Here is a 17428-nt window from a genome sequence, read left to right as displayed (position 1 = left end):
TACTTTTGATTGTGATTAATGATTTCCCTGTTGCCCATCCTGCTGAATTCCCAGAGCATTGCTGTGGGAAGAACTTCCAGAGGGATCAGCAAAGGCAGATCAATACTGGATTATTAATGTTTGCTTTGGTAGTAGGTTGGCTCTTTTGGGAATCTTTCAGGATTAGATTCAAACCAATGAGTTATTTTACCAGTTCAGCAAATGCTTTCATTTAGAAATTGCAGCTTTTCATATTGACTCTGTAAACCTAAAAACACAGAATTTATTTATTTATTTGTTTATTTATTTTGTTTATTTATTTGTTCCTCAGCCAGTTATTGCACAGCCCTACACATGCTGTAGGTCACAGCAGTAAGGGATTTTCTATTTTCATTTTTAGTCCTTTGCTGGTGGAATAATGTTCCTACTGCAGAACCTGGATTGATTTTGTACTTCAGAGGACTTTTATAATCTCTTCTGAGCTTCAGCACATTTCTGAGAAATCTCACAGTCCTGGAGGAAGAAATATCAACATTGCTCTGAGCATTTCCCTTCTGGGAAGGAGGTGACTTGTTTTGAGTGATTGTATTTTGGGGGAAAAGAACTTCTCCCTTCATTTTCTGGGACTGTTTGATAACTCAGAAAACAAACATTAATTTGAAGTTTGGCCACCATTCTGTGCCACTTTTGTGTGTAGATATTTGAGGACTTCAGCATCATAATCTGAGGCAGATCTCCTCAATAAATCTAGCTCCTGTAATCTTAAATTTTATTTAAATTCCTTGGTGCTTTCTGGAACATTCTTCAGTGCTGAGTAATGCTGCAGCTACTGAGTAAACCTGTCCTTCCCTCTGCTCCTAAACAAAGCAACTGTAAAATTGTTAACTCCCAACTCCCATTAATAGAATGGCCCTCAGGTGTCAATTTTGGTCCCAAATTATTTCAGGCTTTTAAGAATTCCTATTAGACTTATGAGCATGCAGATGCCTAAAATGGCCTTAAAACCCAATTAAGGGTACAAATGGGAACACGATTTCTACTGACTCATATAATTTTGAAGAACATTCAAAACATTGATTACTCTCCAAAGACAAAGAAAATAAAGATGAGTGCTGGGAAATCAAAGGGATGAAGAGTAAATGACTCCTGTGAGGTTGGAGTGACAGCCTGGATTCTCACTGAGCCATTTGTTGCTGTGACAGATGCATCTTGTAATTCATTATTAACCTTTGATCATGTGAAATTATCTCATTGCTTGTGGTGTCATTTGCAGTGAATCACCTTTCTCATGCTCAGTATGAGAACTCCACAAGTCCTGTGGCTTTTCCCCCTGTTTTTCCTGAGCTCACTGGTGGGTATTTATGAAATAATCGTGCTCAGTTGAGTGGCTGAGCCACCCACAGCAGGAGGAGGTTGATGGGAGGGAGCTGGCAGTGAGTTTGGCAGGCAGAGGAATTCCAGACTCCCAGATGTGAGGATGAAAGGGATTTCAGGGTGCAGAGCCTCCTGTCAGACCAGTGAAGGAGCACAGAGATCCCTCCTGTTTGTCTGAGATGCCTGAGCTCAGGATTCCTCCATCTGGGATCACACTGATCTCTGCTGGCAGGGCTGGGAGAGGGAGGCGAGAGGGAGAAAATCAAGGCCAGGATTTCTGTATTTGAGACATTCATCTGAAAGCTCCCCATGCAGGGGGAGCAGAGGCTGATCCCTCTGACTCCATCCAGAGCTCAGATTTCCTGAGCTCTGCATTCCCTGATTCCTCTGACTCCATCCATAGGCATCACCCAGATTTCCTGAGGCCATTCCTTGATTTCTCTGACTCCTTCCAGAGCTCAGATTGCCTAAGCTCTGCATTCCCTGATTCTCTCTGACTCCTTCCAGAGAAATCAACCAGATTTCTTGAGCTCTGCATTCCCTGATTCCCTCTGACTCCATCCAAAAGCATCACCCAGATTTCTTGAGTTCATTCCCTGATTCCTCTGACTCCATCCAAAAGCATCACCCAGATTTCCTGAGTTCACTCCCTGATTCCTCTGACTCCATCCAAAAGCATCACCCAGATTTCCTGAGTTCTGCATTCCTTGATTCCCTCTGACTCCTTCCAGAGCTCAGATTTCCTGAGTTCATTCCCTGATTCCCTGTGACTCCATCCAGAGGCATCACCCAGATTCCCTCAGTTCTGCATTCCTCCCTCCCTGAGAGCTGCCAGCCCAAATCCTCCTCCTCAAGTGTCCCTGAAGCTTCTGGAGCTGTTTATTGAATTTCTGCAAGTATCAGAAAAGCACTAAACCAACAGACTGGGCTCAGCCCTGGTGTGTACTCTGGAGTAAATCACCCCCTCCCATGCCAGGAGACCAAGGCTCCAGCAGAAAAGGAACTTGATGATCTGATTCTAATTAGTTTCTTGATTGAATGGCAGTAATTTCGCTTTCATGGTGCTTGCCATTGCCCCAGCTAGCAGGGATAATAGACTTGGTTTCCTCCAAGGCTCATTTCTGATGCAGCCTCTGTTGAATCTTAAGCAATAACAAGCACAAGCCCATAGTTAGTTCAAAATTATGGGATTTTGGTGGTTAAAAATGTCCTGTTCTCTCACCTGAGCTGTTGACTGGGAATTGCCAGTGTAAGAAAATGAACAGTCATAAAATTAAAATATAACTTGAGTTAACTCCATTTCCTTCTAAGATGATCTTTTTGTTTCCTTGCTGATTTAAACACCTGCAAGTTAAAGTCCTCATGAAACCAGAAATGGGCAAATAAAATTTTTAAGGAAATTAAACAGCATGGGATGGGATGTGTTTATACCAGTAGCAAACCAGAATGACTCCACAGAAGATAATTAAAAACAAGGGAAACAAATGGACTGATCTTAATGACCCAATGGATGAAATGTCATTAAAGTAAAATTCAGTTTTGGTTACCTGGACCAAAAATGCTGTCAAAAATTACACCTGAGCTGCAGAACTATCAAAACTTGTAGCTTTAATTATTTTATTTTTCTTTTTAACTCATAAAAATATCACTCTCCACAGCTGGATTGGAATAGGATGAGGGATCTTCACTTTTCCCCCTCTGTGATTTGCACAGTTCATGGATGGATTCAGCTGAGGAAAGTTTTGAAGGATTTGCCTGGCTTGAGCTCCTTGCCAAGCTTTATTCCCTTCATTAAGGGTAATTCTACATCCCCCTGCATTTGTCCTGCATTAAAGGAAATTTCTCATTATTATTTCTTGCACCTATTTACCTTTCTAAATTCTTCAAAGCAAGGAATTCTTCCAGCTCTGAAGCCTTGAGCTCTGCAATTCCTCATTCACAGAACACCTGCTGACTCCTGTGATAACTCAGAAGCCTCTGCTGGATTGTTCCTGAATTTTGAAAAGCAAAATACATTCACAGTGCTCTCTTAGTTATGAATAATAATAATCCAGACTCTGATCCACTGCATATTTATTTATGTGTTAAAGTGTCTCCATATGTGTTGTGCTTTGGGAATAGTTCATTAAAGCAAAAATTGATTCAATGTTCCATTTTCTGTGTTGTTCCTTGAATGTTTGAAGTAAAAAACTTGTGAAGATGCACTTTGAATGAAAATATGTAAATGGGGAAAACACACACTGGAGTGTGCTGGTTGTTTGAATTAAAACATGAAGTGTGAAGATGCATCTCTGTTCTGACAGGAACTTGTGCTGAAAGATTCTGGAAGATTCACAGCCCCTGAGCATGTTCCCATCCTGTACTGCCACAAACACACAGAATTTGTGAAGAGCTTTTCTGTTTGCAGAGCTCTGTGACAAGCAGCCAACAATGGATTACCCTGAAGTCCAGATCAGAAACACGACAAAGAACAAATCACAGAGCAGAGAGTGAGATATTAAAACCATAATTCAGCCCCCAAGCTGCCAGGCCAGGGAAGCTGTGGCACCATTAGCATGGAACAGCAGCAGCTCTGGATGGTTCAATTCATTCTACCCCAAAAAATTCCTTCAGCAGGCAGCATCAAACACCAAGCTGGTGTCTAAAAACTCAGGAATCCAGATAAGGCAACCTTGATCTCAGCTGGGAGAATCCCAGGAGCTGCTGGAATTTTTAATAAAACTGAAAAGCCAGGCTGTTGTCTCCACTTTCTTCTCTTCCCTCCCCAAATAAAGCAAATATTGAGAGTTTAATTAGAAACACTCCTTCTAAAATCACTGCTGTTCTGATGTGAAATAAATCAGAGTGCTTCCAAAGCCTTCAGCACCCTGTTCCCACCCAGAGAGGTAAATTCTGCTAAATAAAATCTATTGCTGAGCTTCTCCCTGAGCTTCATCTCTACTCAGAGGAGCTGCTGGGTAATTTATTCAGTCAAATGTGCATTTAAGGCTTCAATTGTTTTCTTGAGGTAGAGCCCCCTCATTCTGGATTTCACAGAGAAACAATAGAGAACTGAGGATGTAAAACTGAGTGTTGCTTTTGAATTTTCCTCCTTTTTCTTTGCTAGGGTTGGGATTAAAGGAACAAGAGATGGAATTTTGTGTTGTGGATCAGATGTTTATTAATTTTTATTTATGTTCCAGTGAGTGTTACAGCACTTTTAGCTAACACAAGCTAAAAATGGTGGAATTGCAATGTATTTTAAGGGGTATTAAGGCTTAACTTTCTAATTAAGAACTAGCACTTAAATTATTTTTACTTTTGACTCAATGACCAAACACTTGTGACCCTTCTATATTTAATTATGAAAGTATCACCTATACCCAAGAAGAAGAAGATAGAAAATCTCCACCCTAAAACTTCTATGTTGTTTTCTACTTATTACTGTATTTCAAAACCCCCAATTCCAAATCCTTCACCATGTGATATTGCACACTTCTATTCAAACTACACACTAACAATTTTAGTTCTAGCATTTAATTTTGGAAGCTTTCTCCAAGGCCTCAGGTCAAAAGCAAAGTGGTTTTTTGAGGGTCAGAAAGCACAGAAAGTTCAAAACTCTCAGGGTTCAAACAACTGAGTGCTTAAAAAAAAGCACTTTAAAAAGTGTGTTGCAGTCCTGCTTAAATCCTTTACATTTACAGAAACTGGTGGGGTTAATGAGTGTAATGATATTTTTCGTCATCCTTCCCAAGAAATTTTGTTTTCCAGGAGAAACTGCAGCAGCAGCAGGGCTGTGAGCTGTGTGAAACCGAGTTTCTGGATTTTTTTTTTTTTTTTTTTTTTTTTTTTTTTTTTTTTTTTAATGGATGTATCATCATGCAGCCAGGGCTCTGCTCAGCCACCCAAAAACATTCAGCAAGATCAGTCTCAGCATTTGGTTCCTCTCTCTTGATTCATGAAAGGAGAAAAGCTGCCCTGGCTGCCTCAGATGGATGAGGGTTGTGCAGGGATGAAATGCTCCAGAGCATTGTTATCACACTGAAATATTGGGAGTTGTGTTGGTGGGAGGAATTAATTTTATTTATTTGCCAGCACCCCCGAAGAATGTGAGGCTATTTGTTGTATTAGCTGTGCTTGTCACGAAAAAACAATTTACACTCACTGTGATAAACCTGAAGCCATTGTTTTAACAGATGGGCTGGACCTGCATTTCAGAGGGGGAGTATCCACTGGAGAATTTTAATTGCTCAGACACTGAGAGACAAAAAAAAAGAAAGGTTGTGGTTATGTTTTACAGCACATTTTGCTTTCCTTGTTTTTTGCATCCTGATGAGATAAGCTTCCTTTTTAAGCAAAATTTCTCTTTTTCCCAACATATCCACATGGGAGGGCTCAGCCCTTGGGCTGCTTGATAATGGGATTGCAGATGTTTGCTTTTTTAAACAGATTACTGAGGTGGCTGAATGCGATATTGAGATTTAACAGTTGTTATTAGGACTCATCATCCTGCAGGCCTGGGATGGGAATTTCAGTTTAATCACTGCAACTCAGAGTTATGAAGTTCAGCTCACATAACTATTTGCAATTATGTGTCTGAAGCCTCTTGAGAGAGCTAAAACTCACCTCAGGCTGAGATTGAATAAACAAATTTTCAGCCCTTTGTTTTCCTTCCAGGATCCTTCTGTGCAGGAGTTCAGGTGCTTGAACACCTCCCTGGCCCAGGAGAGGTGATGGGGCCAGGCTGGGCAGGGTTTGGAGCAGCTTGGGATATGGGAAGTGTTCTTGTTGTGGACAGAGCCAGGAAATACAGAGTGAACACCTCCTGAAGTACTTAACAAGAAATTGTAAATTATTTGACTTTAAATTGTGACTGGGTTAAACTTCCTGAGTTATCCCTGCTCACCTGATCAGGGAGGAGATGCAGAACAAAAAACTTTTTTGATGGAAGCTGCGGCAGATTTTTCCCATTTTCCTCCCTGCTCACTTGTGATGGTTTTTAAAGCAAAAAAAAAAAAAAAAAAAAATTTGGTGTTCCAAATGTCAGTTTTTCTCTGGGTAGGAAAGGCTTGGCTCCTCCCCTGGCTGGAGCATCTCCCAGTGGGATGATGGAATTTTATCAGTCATGCACTGGGACTCAGTGGCCATGAACAGGAGATATCTCCTGGAGGGAGGATGGGCTGTGGGAAGATAAAGATGATTGCCCAGCTGGTTTAAAGATGGCCCATTAGCAGGAGATATCTCCCACAGAGATAAGGAACACTGCCCCACGTGGTTTAACAATGATGATAGAATCCACACTTTTGGGCACATCTTTACATTGTAACCTAGGATTGCACTGTAACGGGTTTTGCCCTTTCCTTTTGGGATCTGAAGAAATCAGAGAAGATTCCGCCTGAGCAGAGTGAGAAATGTTTGCAAAGCACTCAGTGACCACCCCACATCTGGAATGAACCTCTAGGGAACAACCTCCCTCACCCCAGCAGAACTCAAGATGTAAAACTTCCATTTTCTCCATGGAACTGTGAAAAGTGAGAAGCACTCCCTGATGAGCTGTGGAAAATGGAACATTCTTTATGTGAGGGAAAGGCTGTGTGTTCTTCAGCCTCCAGCTCTGCAATTCCATCAACATTTTAGTCTGGAGCTCTGACACATTTGCATCCCTGCACGTGTGAATGTTGAAATCTCTGTTTTCACCCGACCCACAGGCAGCAGAGCAGCAGGGAACACAGGACCAGACAATTCCAGCCACAAAGAAACATCCTCTGGATTATTCTTGTGCTCTTCAAACCCCAGAGCATGACTAAAATTTCAATAATTGAGGCAAAGAGCTTGGGGAGTTTCAAATAAGGATTACATAATTATCTGAATAAGAATGGGTGAGATAAAATGATAAGAGCTGTTGAGTTGGCTGTATCTGCTTAGAAATTCCTCATGAGGATCCAAGGAAAGCAGAAATCCCACGAGGAGCTGCTGAGCAATCTTCTGCTGGAAATAAAGTCACCCAAAGGCAGCAGGGCAGCTGATCAAGCTCTGATCTCATCCTGCTGTTTTCCACATCCCCATCCCCTTTTCTCATTTTCTTTAGGGTCAGCTAAATTCTGTGAAATTCCTGAGTCACCCCCTGCAAGAGCCAGGAATTATCAAATTATGACTTTTCCCCTACAAATGAGGCCACTTGGATATAATATGAGCACAACTTGGTGCTCACCACATCTCTGATGCAACATTCTGAAGTAAAATAAATCAGTGTAAGGTCAAATTGCTTTATCCAAAGTCTGTGAATTCCAGAGAATTGAAGGATACATTTCCACATTTTTTTTTTCCAATCTGCTGTTGGATAGGCAGCACTAGGAGGGGGAGAGCATTTCTTTCTATACTGAGAAGATTTTAAGAACTCTGTTTGTGCTGGTGACACCTGTGGAGTGGTTTTAACAACACAATTCTTCAGGATTTCCAGTTGGCAGGAGCTGTTCGAACACTCCAGCACTGACTTGTGGATTTTGACAATTTCTTCCCATCAATATCCTGCTGATAAGTGCATGGCTGCAGCCAGGAGCATCTTCTCAGGAAAACCACCTGGAATCTCAATTTTTTCTTCCTTAACCCTTTAATTCTTCAGTCATTTAGAGTGTCCAGTTATGGAAAGAAAACAAAACAAAACACTAAGCTATTGTATGAGAGCAAGCAACACATTTGTGGTTTATTATCTTCATGTAGTGAGTTACATTTTAGTGAAATTAGGGACAAAAGTTACTCCTTCAGCAGCACTGAGGGGCAGGACAGAGTTTCACCATCGATTTCCTGCTGGAAGTGAGGGGTTAAGTCCAGTCCTGCTGTGCTTTACAAACCCAAAATTAAAAACCTCACACAGGCACTGCCCTGTCCCCAACTCCTGAGCAGTGTCAGGCACAGAAACTGAGCCCAAACCCCCTGAAATGTCCTGACTTGGGTTGCAATACAGCATATGAAATAGCAGAAATGTGGATTCTGTCCCCATCTGTTGCAGCCGGGTGGGGCAGTGACCCTGATCTCCTGGCCCATATTCTCTGCTAATGGGCCATCTTTAAACCAGCTGGGCAATCATCTTTATCTTCCCACAGCCCATCATCCCTCCAGGAGATATCTCCTGTTCATGGCCACTGAGTCCCAGGGCATGACTGATAAAATTCCATCATCCCACTGGGAGATGCTCCAGCCAGGGGAGGAGCCAAGCCTTTCCTACCCAGAGAAAAACTGAGATTTTGGACACCAAAGCACCTTCTCTCCACTGGATTCCAGAGGAAAACCAGACCCTTCCACATCATGCCTGCACCTTCAGAGGAAACTGCACCTTCTCCAGGAGCACTGCTCCAGCTGAACCACATCTGCCACTGCAGGAGGATGCAGCCACCATTGAATGGGACTGCTGCCACCACCCTGACTGACTGATGGGTGTCAGCTTGGATTCTGACTCTGGCAGGGTTTTGGGGGTTTTTTGTATTAATGTTTTGGTTTGGGTTTTTTTTTTGTTTGTTTGTTTTATTTTTTGTTGGTTTTTTTTTTTTCTCTAGTAAAGAACTGTTATTCCTATTCCCATTTCTTTGGCTGAGAGCCCCTTAATTTCAAAATGATAATAATTTGGTGGGAGGGGGTTTACATTCTTCATTTCAAGAAAGGCTCCTGCCTTTCTTAGCAGACACCTGTCCTTCAAACCAAGCCATGTCCTCAGATTTGGCATGGCAGCGTGAAATGTCCCCAATGGGAGGCTGGAGCTCATTTTTACAGCTTCAGTCAGTCCTTGAGCAGGTGTGCAGGATCTCACACCAGCCTCAGGATGTCACATTAAAACTGCCCAAGTTAAAAAGCCCAAGAAGTTACAATAAGTTCTAAAATGGCACCTTCCGAGCTGCAAACAGCCAAAATCGAGGAGCCCCAAGGGCAACGTGGTCAGCAGAGATCCTGTGGTGGCCACAGGAGGGGAGTGAGAGCAGTGCAGAGCTGCTGGCAGGGGGCGGGGGGAACAGAAGAACAATTGTACAAATCCTCACTTTTGTGATGGGTTTTATTGTAATATTTGATAACAGCTTGTGCATTTCTGCTTTATTAACTACACTGTAGGTTCTGCTGTCATTCAACCTGCTTAGGACATCAGCTGCTCATCACCTCTGTCCTGGTTTAGGACAAATTTGGGAGAAAATCTCTGAATGGGGTCACTTCAGGAAACAGATTCAAGCAGTCTCTCCCCCAGCTGGTTTAAGGAAATATTTTCTCAGAGAGAAGTGGAAAAAACCAGTTTCTTTAACAGGCAAAGCAAAGGATTGGGGACACAAGCATCACAAAATCACCCCAAGACAACCTCTTGTGCATCATTTTTGGTTTTTGGGAGTCCTCAGTGAAGAGATCCTTGGATTCAGAGTTTGGAAGTGAACACTGGGATGTGCCTTTGCCCTGCTCTAAGGTTGGCTGCCTGTGTGGGACTAATGCTGTTCATCCCTGGGAATCACTGAGGAAATCCTGGAGGATTTCCAGCCAGCCAGGGCTGAAGCATGAGCTACCAAACCGCTGAAGTGATGCTGCAAGTCCAAAGCTCCCTTTGCCTGCAGGTAAATCCTGGCTCGTTGCCACATTCAACCCCAGCTCTCTTAGCCCAGACTAAAAATTTATTTTTCATTATTTGTTGTTGTGGACTCCTCCAAGTGCTCAGACCTCAGAAGAAAATGCACCTCAGTGAAGATAACAGCATGCAATTATTTCCTCCCATTTCCCAGGTTAAAGGAGTTTAAAGCCTCCTGCCAAGGCAGGAATTCAAATGCAGGGGATTCCTGGAGATGACTTCCATTAACTCCTCTCTGCATACACAACACTGTGGATTATTTTCCCTCCTTGGGATTACCCTGCCTCACTTTGCAGGGATAAAACCCTGGAAAATAAATGAAAGCTCATTTTCAGAGTCAGAGTGTGTTTAGATAGCTTTGTGAGAGGTTTCTCTGTGTGTTTCTCCCCATTTCAAAATATTTCATCTTTATTTTGCTGTGGACTGTGTGTGCTGCAATGTCCATTTAACTACTGCAGGAGCAGATGTATAATTGAGTGTAAATTGTATAAAATCATATAAAATTGTGTATAAAATCACATATCCTCACATAATTTGGGACTCCCTGTGAGTTCTGCCAGGATCAAAAGGGCTGTGTGGATACTGTGCTGATGGATGTGAACTACCAGGTGAAATCAGGAAGAATTTTCCCAATTTTTTTCCCAAATTCCTGCTGTCCTGTCAGTCCCAGCTTGCAGCTGTCAGGATTAAATTTTGCAAACCTGTCCTCTGCCAGCTTTGGGAAGATTTTAAACCAAATCCTGATTTGCACGAGAGGACAGTGATGGTTTCATAATTAACAACAGCCTTTTACCTTTGCCAGTACCCCTGCAGCCACAACAGCTGGCGCTTGGAATTTACACGTTGCCATGGAAATAGCCCTTGGAGAGAAACCTTTTTCCATGTGAGGCTTGTTTCTCTCATTTAGGGAAATGCACATTCCCCTCCTGTCAATTTGATGTGGGCAGAAAGGTGATTAAAAATTCCTGTTATTCTCCAAGCACAACCTGGGAAATTCCTGATGTGCAGTTGCTCTGCCTTCCCTGCAGGACCTGGGTCTGGAATCAGGATTTTACAGGGAATTGTTGGGTGGGGAGAGGCTCAAAGGTGAAGAGAGAATCAGACCTGGCTGAGCAGGGAAACAGGGAATGAGCTGGAGGTGGGGGGATTCATCCTCAAAGCAAAGAGAGGGGGAGACAGAGGTGTCTCAAATACATGGATTAAACCAAAAAAAAAAAAAAAAAAAAAAAAAAAAAAAAAAATCCATGGATTTATCCTCATCCAGATGTTCCTGTGCTCAAATCCATGGATTTAACCCCTCCAGGTGTCCCTGTGCTCAAATCCATGGATTTAACCCCTCCAGATGTTCCTGTGCTCAGATCCTTGAATTTAACCCCTCTGGGTGTTCCTGTGATCAAATCCATGGATTTAACCCCTCCATTTCACAGAGTCTTGTTACATTGATCATTAAATCACCAAAACCTTAAATCTGCTAAAAATAACACTTCATGAGCTTCAATAAGCAGAACCAAAGGGAGGTAAAGCTTGGACATCTGGGATCTTAAATTTATGACCCTTCAATTATGCTGGAATAACCAGAAAATACAAGAGATTAAGACCTGGAAAGTTGGAAATTGCTTGTTTTAGATAAAAATGACAGAAGGACTAAAGAATGTGGCCCAGCTTAGCTTGAAGAGAGAAAAATCAATAACCAACAGAGGACTCATGATTAATTCATACTGATTAATGAAGAGAATTCTGTGACTTAGAACCAATGAACATTAATTTCTTTTCTGGAAATATGTAAATAAATAAAAAAGTTTTGCAGCAGGGTCTGTGGGGAGGCTGGAACTTTGAAAGCCCCACACAAACCTGGGCCAAGAATAAAGTAATGCCTGACTTGCAGTCAATAAAAAAGACACTGAAAGTTAGAGAAAATCTCGTTTTTCCTCAGTGTTTTCAGAGGGTTTCAGTAACAGCCATGGGAAGCTGAACATTGCAGATGGAACCAAAAATCAAACACAGGAGTAGCTGAACAAAACCTTTGCTGCCTCAATGTCTTTGGACTTCAAACAAGGCTGGAGATTTTCTCTAGTTAGGCAGCTGTAAGTTTTTCTTTCCTTTTTTGACATCCTTCCAGAATTGGAAAGATTAGAAGCCTGAAATGCTGCAAATCTCCCAGGAGAACCTGTTCTTAAAATCTCCAGCTCTGAACTGGCTGAGTCTCTGACCTTGGACTCTGCTTATTTTCTGTTGAACTTTCCTGCAGCAGGATTGCTGAGCTGAATGTCAAACACTGCTGCCAATGGTTTGTAGCTGAACTCCAGGCTCTGAGAGGACCCTGACAGCTGAAATTTACTGCACTCCAGCTCTCTGCAGCACTCCAGAGCATGGCTGGGGAAGAACAAATTTATTTGTATTTCTGAGTGTGCATTCCCTATGTTCTGGTTTGAAGGACAGGTGTCTGCCAATAAAGGCAGAAGCTTCTCTTTGAAATGGAGAATGTAAATTCCCTTCCTCCAAATTATTATCATTTTGAAATTAAGGGGCTCTCAGGCAAAGACATGGGCAATTAGGAATAACAGTTCTTTACTAGGAAAATTAAAATAGAAATACAGTATTAAAGAACAATCCCAACCCTGCCAGAGTCAGAATCCAAGCTGACACCCGTCAGTCAGTCAGGGTGGTGGCAGCAGTCCCATTCAATGGTGGCTGCATCCTCCTGCAGTGGCAGATGTGGTTCAGCTGGAGCAGTGCTCCTGGAGAAGGTGCAGTTTCCTCTGAAGGTGCAGGGATGATGTGGAAGGGTCTGGTTTTCCTCTGGAATTCAGTGGAGAGAAGGTTCCTTGGTGTCCAAACTGTCAGTTTTTCTCTGGGTAGGAAAGGCTTGGCTCCTGCCCTGGCTGGAGCATCTCCCAGTGGGATGATGGAATTTTATCAGTCATGCCCTGGGACTCAGTGGCCATGAACAGGAGATATCTCCTGGAGGGAGGATGGGCTGTGGGAAGATAAAGATGATTGCCCAGCTGGTTTAAAGATGGCCCATTAGCAGAGAATATGTGCCAGGAGATCAGGGGCACTGCCACAGCTGGTTTAACAGATGGGGACAGAATCCACATTTCTGTCACATCCTGTACTGCAACCCAAGACACACTGTCAGACAGGAGAGCTGGGCAAGGGGCTGGAAAAGAGCCCAGGGATGATTTCCTGTGAGGAGCTGTTCGATAGAGCAGTGGGGATGTGGAGCAGCACAGCAGAGATGCCTTGGAGGAGGAGCTGGGAGCAGTTACCGGCACCTTCTCTCCATCAGGGTAGTGGAAAATGTAACAAAACCACCCAATTTTAATGTATTTTTTACAAGGAAGCTTTCTGTGAGCTGGGAACTGCAATGAGCATCCTCAGGGCAAAAGGTGAAGAGCAATCATGAAGATTTTGGAAACTGGTTGAGGAAAAAGGCTGTGGAGATGCTGGAAATAAAGAAAAGAGACTTCTTGAGAGGAAAACATCAGCAGGGAAGACTCAGAGAGAGGGGGAGCAGACAGATCTGGGTTATATTTATCAAGGTGATAACCATAACAATATGTTGGAAGTCTGGCAGGGCTGCTCCTAGGAACACTTGAAGCACTGAAAATCAAGACAAGAAAATTACCAGCTAATTTCATGCAGGAACACATCCTTCACAGCTATGTTAAGAAAAGAAGATGGGATAAAGTAGAAGCTTTTCTTTTTTAAAAAAAGGAGAAAGGTGGTGCCACAAATGGAGATTTGGGACCCCAGAGCTGCAAGACAGACACAGATATTTATCCTGATTTCTGCCAAAACAATTCCCAAGCAAACCCTGGGAGTGTGGATGTTGTTTCACATTCCAGCCCCACCAGGCAGGCTGGAATAATAGCAGGACTCAGCAAACCCTGGGATAGCACAGGGATCTGATCTTCTCCTGGTGCCCCTTACACCAGGGCTGAATTTGGATGTGGAGATCTCCAATGTGCTGACAAGACCCACGTGGACACAAAGCAGTGAGCTCAGGGAGGAAAAGCAGCTGGGAGGTCACTGAACCACAAGCTCTGGCATGTCCAGCAAAACTGAGCACATGGAATTTAGCTAAAGGGAAATATTTAAGCATAACAGTTCATCAGACTGTGCCTACAAATATTTCTAAGAAATTTAGAAAATTTCGCTTCACTTGGTGTTTTTATGTATTTTGATTCTTGCTCCATGGCCATGAAAATATGGCCACATTTCATTATATTCCTATACCCAGGGAACAACAGAAAATGTTGGAAAACCAAAATATTCTTCCTGTTCTGTTCAACCAAAAGTTTCAGAGCATTGATATTTCAGAGCCAAAGCTCAGCCTCTGAGCCTCCTTCAGCTTGACCATTATTACTGTAAACAATGTTTTAATTTTCACCTAGAGCCATGAAAAGTGTTTTGTTCTCTCCAGCTGGCCCAGAGATAAGGGGCTGAATCCCCACAGATGAAGTCACTGAGCAGTTCTCATGTGTTACTTTATTTCCCTGCTCAAAGCTCTTCTCCTCTTCCCACTCATCATCTCTGACAGAATGCAAAATAATCAGAATTGTTGAAGTGTGGCTTTGGGGTCTATCCCATGTTCAGGGCTGTGGCTTTGGCTTTTCTCTCTCCAGCCACACCAGGGAGCCCTCCAGGAACTGAAACCTGCCCTTTCACTGGGTTTGTCTGGGATTTCACCCAAGATCAGACCTTGCTTGGCTCCAGGACCTTGCCAAGACCCAGCACAATCCCATAAAGTCCAGGACAGCTTCAAGCAGTGACTTCAGTGCCAAAAGAAACTCCTGTCAGAGAAGCCAGCTGTGCCTGAGCAATGCCATCCTCCCTGAGAGCCCTCTGACACCAGAGGGTGCCAGGCACTGGCAAACAGAGATTTCAGAGATCCCAGTGCTCCTCAGCATGAATGAATACACAGAGGTGAGAAAAGCAGCTTTTATTTAATATTTTTTTTATATTATTTATTATTTTGTAGCCCTGGCAGAGTTCAGGTGAGCTGGACACAAAGCCCCAGCAGTGGCACAGAGCTTTTCCAGGGGAGCAGCCAGGTCCAGCCCCATTTTCCATCTGGTTTCAAGGTGTTGGAAGTGATTCACCCCCAGATATTCTCAGAGTGCACAGAACAAACTCCTGTCCCCAAGCAAAGGGAAAATTGAAAGGGCAGCTCCTCACCTGAAATAAAACTTTACAACTTGATTAATCATCAGCTGATGGTTTGGCCTAAAATCTTTCATTTCTTTGACAGAGAAGATAAAAATAACTTGGTTTTCTCTGTTGATGTATTTTCATCTGTCCCAGCAATGGCAAATTTACTCCCTTTTCCTCCTACCAGCCCTCTAGAAAGATCAAGGCCAGAAAACCCCAGGCTGGAGCTTGGTTTGCCTTGCCTGATATCAACATGGGTGACAGGAACTTCAACTGCAAACCCAGAAGTGAAATTCCCTCTTTTTCAGATCTTGTTCCCACTGAAACATCCCCTGAACATTGGAAATGAAGGGCAGCATTTGGTCTGCAAATTTTTAATTATCAAAGTGTGGGTTGAGCATGGAGAAATATCCATGGGGTGTCTTTATGTGCTGGGATAGGGATTTTCTGGGGTGAAATTTCATTTTCCTTTTTGTTTTACAGAGCTTCTCTTTTGTGCTGTGCCAGGGCTGGACAGTCCTTCCAGGAAGGAATTTTCCCCATCAAAACCTCTCCTGGTGCAACCTGAGGGTGTTTCCCCTGGTGCTGTAGGGACAAAAATCCTAAAACAGCTCCAGCAGCCTCTGGAGATGTGGCTGACCCAGGATCAGGGAGCTGATGGTCTATGCACAGGAGAAGTGGTCCCAGAAAGGAAAATCCTCATAAAATAAATCCAAAAGAATCACTTCAAACTGAAGGGATGTGGCAGAACATCCTCCCTGTTCCTGTTCCCCAGGGCATTGCTCCTGCATGGTGGTGATGGATGAGGATGGAGTCACACAGGGATTGAGAGAAATCACTGCTTGGCACGAGCTCCCCAGCCAGGCTTTTCTTGTTTATTGACTCCCAAATTGCAATCAAATCTTGGTTTCTTGGTGAAGCCACTGCTGTGCCAGCTGGTGGCCTTGGAGAGGAGGTGGCAGCTCAGCCTCTCACTGGGACACATTAAGCTGGCCCTGGGACACACTGATGGATGGCTGTGCTGGCTGCTTAAGGCTTGATGTTCTTCCTCTCTGTCTTTAAATTGCTCTGGTTTGAGTCTCACAGCCAAAAGCAATCAATACAATCCACAAATGTGCATGTTGGAAAATAAAAGTGTGACAGGAGAGCACAAGGAGGGTAAGGAATTGTTCACACTCAAGGCAATAATGGATTTCCTGAAGGGGATGTCAGCTTTAGGGCAGCACAGCTCATCTTGTGCAACTTTGCTTCCTCATGCATTTCCCAGACTTTCATGTAGGTAATTATTCTACTTCCATTAATTGACCCTGCCAGCAATGAGCAGAAGTAGCATGGAAGTTCTGGGATGATATTCCTGGGAAATAGAAGCTAACAAAGCACTCAGCCCCTCTGCAACAGGCAGACATGACTCTGGAAAAATCAGGGATGAGAGGGGTTTATCTTGGAAACAGCAGGAAAAACCCCCAGGTGCAGTTTGCCTTCCCTTGAAGCTGCCTGTGGATAAAGCCAGCAAAGGTTTCACCAGAGTGTGTTTGGTTTTGCTGGGAAAGGACAAAGTCATCTCCCTGTCCTTTCTCACTCACTTGTCCCTCTGTCCCCCCAGTGCTCCCCTGACCCTGGGCTGACTCAGCCCAGCACGGGGTGAGCACAATTTCACAATAAAATAATCCGTCACTTCTCAAAAAGAGGCGAATTTACTCAGCCACTTGGAAGAAAAAAGGGAAATGCAGCCTAAAATTCCTTTTATTTACAGGGGGAAATGAAGCATGAGTAAGATGATTAGAACTGTAATTAAACAAAGAGTCAAACCCGCAGACTGGCACAACATGGAGAAGGAGGCTCTTGGACAGACAGCATCCTGAATACTGAAGTATTTTTCCCACTGCAACCCCCAGGGACACCTCACCTTAATTTGCTGTCTAACATGAAGTTGTGCCCAAAATCCCCCCTGTTTACCTAGGGATGAAAGCTAGGCCTGAGGAAAAGGTCGAGCCAATTTTCTCACTGAAATATCCTGCACACACAGACATGCAGAGACCCTGAAATCTCAGCTTCATTACAAAGGGGAAAAAGAAACAATTTCCTAAGGATGGCAGGGGGAAAGCCCAGAGGAGATTCTGTCTGCAGCCAAGTAAAGCTGGATTCTGGCTCCAGCCCTGAATTCCATCCCTCTCTGGCACTTGCCAAACGCCAGCTCAGCTCTGCAGATGCCGTGAAGATCCTCAAACCATGTTGGATGCTCTCCTTCCTGCACGACGCAGCTCTTGGCATGTTTTGCACAGCTCTCCCCAGCCCACATCCGAATTCCACGGGATAGGTTTCGATGGCTCGCTGAGAGGCAGATAA

The sequence above is a fragment of the Erithacus rubecula genome, assembly GCF_903797595.1.
Source record: "Erithacus rubecula genome assembly, chromosome: 15".
In the NCBI taxonomy this organism is placed as follows: domain Eukaryota; kingdom Metazoa; phylum Chordata; class Aves; order Passeriformes; family Muscicapidae; genus Erithacus; species Erithacus rubecula.
The sequence above is the reverse complement of the archived record's forward strand: the minus strand, read 5'-3'. Positions refer to the sequence as shown.